The following is a 6,000-nucleotide window of genomic DNA, read 5'->3' as shown; positions in this document are numbered from 1 at the left end:
GAGGCAGACATAGATAGTTTCATCCTGAAGTGGTAAAGTTATAAGATATGAAAACAGTCTTAAAACATAAAGCATTAGGCAACCTTAACTGTAGGCAGCACTACCAGGTCTGTGTGTAAAATACACAAAAACAGTAAATCTATTAATGTTTCTGAGAACGTTTGAGGTTGCTTTGCCAATGCCAAATTTATAGGTTTGAGAGCAGAAAATTAAAGCAGTCATCTAAATTCAAAGTAGAATGATATTCTACATTTGTTATTGCTTTATATATCCAGTATTCATCAGAGCTGATCTTTGTGAGCCAGAATAGGTGAAATCTTACCTGATCATATCCTTTCTACTAGCAGCACCTCCCACAATTCTGAGACATGAGGTATTCCCCTCTTGTCTGCAATTTGCAGGGGCAGTTCAACATTGAAACATAGCCCCTACTAATCCCCTCCCCTTCTCCAGCTTGCTGCCAGATGATTCATTAAAAAGCTATGGAAAAGCTTTAGAATGTGGTTAGTAACAATAATTCAATGTCAAGCAGTAAACTATGTACAGTAGGCTAAGTAGCCCACAAATAGTAGATATAAAAAGTTAAAGTTTGTTCCTTTGGCTAATGAAGCCATACCAGGGAGGGTAGAATCATGGAAGACATTTCTAGCAGCAAGAAAGTTATCATGTAAAAAATTTCCCATTTTGTAGCCCAGTATCTGAGACATATGTGAAGTAGTGAGCAGTGAAAATAAATAGAGATGGATAAAGTAGTAGAATGAAATAGGGAGAGTCCCCCACAAAATTAATTGCCAAAAGGGCAAACTGTTTCTGGATCACCAAATGTAGCACCTGCTTGGCAAAGGATGCCTGTGCAGAGGACAGAAAGTCCATTTTCTAGTGTCTGTTATGTCTTAACTGATTAAGAGCTTCTGGAACAAATCACACAAAGTATATAGTTTTAAAGTAAGATTCCATAGATCACTGGTTTAATCCAGTAGGTCACAGCATGCAGCTTCTCTGGTTGTAGCTAACTGAACCTCCCCTAGTCAAAATGAAAGTGTGGAATGGACTAAAGTGATCCAACTGCTATACTTATTCTAAAAAAGACTGACACAAATAACAGAATGGATTCTCCATAAACACTAGCGTCTAACAAACAGAAGTTAATAGAGGCCCATGTGGCTGCCCTACAGATTTCCTCAGTGGAAGCACAGATTTGTGACTTCATAAGTAGAAAGAAAGATCTTGTGCCTTGATTACCTCAGGAACAGGTGAACCTGATGCCTTGTCTGTCTCTATAATGCATAACTTGACCAATCTGGTCACAGTTTGGACACCTAGAGGCGAGCCTTGGCACTGCAGGCAGGGCCGACTCTAGGCACCAGCGTTCCAAGCATGTGCTTGGGGCAGCACTTCTGAAGGGGCGGCATTCCAGCCCTTTCGGGGCGGCTCTTTTCAAGGAGCGGCACTCTGTGGTTTTTTTGTTGTTGGTTTTTTTGCTTCTGTGGCGGCACTCTGGGTTTTTTTTGCTTAGGGCGGCAAAAATCCTGGAGCTGGCCCTGACTTCAGGTGAAAGGAAATGATCTTGTCAATTCAGTGCACTTAAAACAGATCTTTGGTGTTCTATGAACATCCAGATTATGCCACCGTTTTTCTTCAGGATATTGTGGCTTTGGACTGAATGACAGGACTACCTTCTGTGAGGAATAGAAAGAGTTTACTTTTGGCAAGAAGATTCTGGGGTCATGATGAATTTCCTGTCTGGATAAAGCTGCCAACTCCAAAAAACTCATCTTGCAGATGTGATAGTGACCAAGAAACAGGTTTTGTCGGATAGACAGAATGGTGTGACTAATGTTCATGATTCAAAACTGTGTGTGGCAGGGCTTCTAGCACCAGTGGGTCCCATATACAAAAGATTTGTCTAACAACAGGGCTAGCCAGTCCGACTGGTCTGAGAGATCTGGGTACTTGAGGATTATCTGCCAACGAACCCAGAAGACCTGGTGTGTAAGATGCTACATATATCTGACACCTAGCATGCAACAGTGGTGGGCTGGGATCCTTTTTCCCCACTATCTTGAAGAAAGCCCAGAATAGCTGGGATGCCAGGGTCCTTGGGGCTTCTGTTGTTTCCTGACATGCGCTAAGCCTAATCCAGATGGGGCAGTAGGCCTTTAGTGTTGAAGCCTATGTAGAGAAGAGTCAAGTCCCAACAACTTTGGAGGACAGACTGAATGCAATTAATATTCCCTCTCAATAGCCATGCTATCAGCGGTAGACATTTTGGGTCTGGATGAAGGATAGGGTGTTCGTGAGGGGTTTTGGTCTCCGATAGATGCCATGGGTGTTCTAGTGCCAAGATTACCAAAACTGAAAACCAGTGTCCTGGAATGATCACCTTTGCTATTTCTCACCTTATCTTCTGACCTTCTCTAGAAGAAATAGATATGCATAAAGAAGGCCCTGTGGCCGCCTGTGTGAATTCTTAGAGGCCGTGCTACCACATCTGGTTTTGCCACGTAATCTGCAGTTCCAGGTTCCCCTGGCAGAGGAGAGCTCTCCTTCCTCAGTAGAAGAGAGTGCTTGAGTCAGTTCTTCTATTTCTTTCCTTTTCATTTTTTTGGCCCTTTTCATCTGCTTTGCAGGAGTTGCCACCCAGCCCTAGCAGGGTCTCTTGTGACACTTTATCTAGTGCCTTCAGTCGCTTAGATATGTCTTTTTTTTGTGTCCTCCACCTCAGAGTCACACACTCCATGCTGGGGAGGTGGGGCCTCATTGCTCGAGTCCCTGGGTTTGTTTCAGAAGGGGAGCTGTGTACCAGCCCAGAGCACTTAGGACTCACTTCAATATTTGTGGGGGCATGAGATAGCCCTTAAAGTTTTTTCTCTCCCTTCTGGCCCAAGTCTACCACAGGACTTGGCCCCTGAACTGGTAGGCTGGTATCCTCCTGACCCTTGGATTGCCTCCTTGACATGGTCTGCTGCTCCTGATTAGGTCTTTCCACACTGGAGTTGTGGCTCCTTAGGACAAATAGGGACCAGACACGTCTGGACAGCTCTACAGGGCCATGCCCTGGTAGTAAGAGGGTCAGCAGCTGTGAACATGGGAGCATAATTTGCGCTCTGAAGAGCCTGTACGTTTTGCCTCACATATGGACACTGCTTCGGTTTAGCTCTTCAAAGTTCCACAACCAGCTAAGAAGCTGCAGCACCTTTTCCAAAAACACTTAGCTTGTATCCTAGGAGAATACCTGGGCTTCTGTTAGGCACTTAAATCTGTCATGCAGTTATAGCTCCTTCCACTCATGCTTGTGGCTAGTACGCAGGCAAGTGGAGTACATGATAGAGAAGGTGTCATAAGGAGATCGCAAAAGAGGCATGTGCTAGAAGGGAATATGTGGTAGAATAAGGTCAAAAGAAGCCAATGCCTGAGGAGGAAGGGGGGAGAAAACCTCAGCATGCATGGATTTAGAATCCGTGTTGGCTGACTGCTCTCATACTCAAAGAAAGTGCCCATTTAGCATCTCACAAAAAATAACCAAGAATTTTGGCTGGCGAGCCCACTCATTGTCTGGAAGGATAGTCATCACCAGACTCCCCTCCTTGGAAGTATCTGGACATGTTTAACACTCAGAGGATGCTTTTCCTGCATCAGTGAAGATTACAGGTACCACTTAAGAGTTGGAATTACAGTAGAACCTCAGTTTCACAAACTCCAATCTTACAAATGACCAGTTATACAAACCATTTATCCTCAAGGGGTGGAGAGAAGAGCACAGTCTCACTAAACCTGAAATCCAGGCATGTAATGGTGAGTGAGTGCTGCAAGCCCATTATTCATTTGCCTCAGCGGGTGGGAAAGAGGTGGGTGAAACTTGGACTCTGCCCCAAACATGCCAGCCAGCTGAAGGGGCACATGAAAGGTAGTAATTTGCTATTGTCCAGGACCAAATACAGCCAGGAACAAGCAGGAAGAAATCTGGCTTGAGGCATAATTGCTACCTTGCACCCTCCAGTCTAGCCCCTACATAATTAGTAGGGCTGTCAAGCAATAAAAAAACTTAATCGCAATTAATCGCATTGCTAAACAATTTATTTAAATATTTTTGAGGTTTTCTACATTTTCAAATATATTGATTTCAATTACAACACAGAATACAAAGTGTACAGGACTCACTTTACATTTATTTTTTATTACAAGTATTTGCACTGTAAAAAACAAAAGAAAGTATTTTTCAATTCACCTAATACAAGTACTATAGTGCAATCTCTATCATGAAAGTTGAACTTACAAGTTTAGAATTAGGTACAAAAAAACTGCATTCAAAAATAAAAATTTAAAACTTTTGAGCCTATAGTCCACTCAGTCCTATTGTTCAGCCAATTGCTCAAACAAGTTTGTTTACATTTGCAGGAGATAATGCTGCCCACTTCTTGTTTACATCACCTGAAAGTGAGAACAGGCATTCTCATGGCACTGTTGTAGCTGGCATTGCAAGATATTTACGTGCCAGATGCACTAAAGATTCATATGTCCCTTCATGCTTCAACCACCATTTGAGAGGACATGCATCCATGCTGATGATGGGTTTTGCTCAATAACAATCCAAAGTAGTGCGGACCAACGCATGTTCATTTTCATTATCTGAGTCAGATGCCACTAGCAGAAGGTTGATTTTCTTTTTTGGTAGTTCAGGTTCTCTAGCTTCCACATCGGAGTGTTGCTCATTTAAGACTTCTGAAAGCATGCTCAACACCTTGTCCCTCTCAGATTTTGGAAGGCACTTCAGATTCTTAAACCTTGGGTCTAGTGCTGTAGCTATCTTTAGAAATCTTACATTGGTAACTTTTGTGTTTTGTCAAATCTGCAGTGAAAGTGTTCTTAAAATGAACAACATGTGCTGGGTCGTCATCATCCGAGACTGCTATAACATGAAATATATGGCAAAATGGGGGTAAAACAGAGCAGGAAACATAAAACTCTCCCCAAAGGAGTTCAGCCACAAATTTAATTAATGCATTATTTCTTTAACGAGCGTCATCAGCATGTAAGCATGTCCTCTAGAATGGTGGCTGAAGCATGAAGGGGCATATGAAAGTTTAGCCTATCTGGCACATAAATACCTTGCAATGCCGTCTACAAAAGTGCCATGCAAATGCCTCTTCTCACTTTCTGATGACATTGTAAATAAAAAAGGGCAGCATTATTTCCTGTAAATGTAAACAAACTTGTTTCTCTTAGTGATTGGCTGAACAAGAAGTAGGACCGAGCGGACTTGTAGGCTCTAAAGTTTTACATTGTTTTGGTTTTGAATGCAGTTATGTAACAAAATCTACGTTGCACTTTCACAACAAAGATTGCACTAAGTACTTGTATGAGGAATTGAAAAATACTATTTCATCATTTTTACAGTGCAAATATTTGTAATAAAAAAGACTATACACTTTGATTTCAATTACAATATATATGAAAATGTAGAAAAATACCCACAACATTTAATACATTTCAGCTGGTACTCTATTGTTTAACAATGCGATTAAAACAGTGATTAATCGTGATTAATTTTTTTGAGTTAATCGTGTGAGTTAACTGTGATTAATCCACAGCCCTAATAATTAGATTATAGGTAATATAATGGAAGTGAGCCAGGACTCTGTTAGAGCCAGTGAAAATTTAAATCACTGAAGAATCCACACCAAGAGGGCAGTCCCTCAGTTTGTTCTTGGTATCTCTCTAGAGAGCCATATAACATTGGACTTAACCACCTCTGTCCCACAGGACTATCCTTTTAGTCAAGAAATGTGACAATTAGTTCAGAAGGTATTTGATAATCATTGTGGGTGGGGGTGGTTGAGTCCTTCCACAAGTGTATTGGAATTTGTTCCAGTTGTACCACACTGTGAATCTGCTAATGACTGTCAGAAAATTCAGGTCCTTGCTGGACATTCCTAGGATTAGTTATTTAGCAGCCTTTCTACTCCTAGTAATCTGGTTTGCAGTAGCCTAGTTGAAGGA

This window comes from Terrapene carolina, unplaced genomic scaffold, assembly GCF_002925995.2.
Source record: "Terrapene carolina triunguis isolate 2854851 unplaced genomic scaffold, T_m_triunguis-2.0 Scaffold68, whole genome shotgun sequence".
NCBI classification, from domain to species: Eukaryota; Metazoa; Chordata; order Testudines; family Emydidae; genus Terrapene; species Terrapene triunguis.
This window is presented reverse-complemented; position numbering follows the sequence as displayed.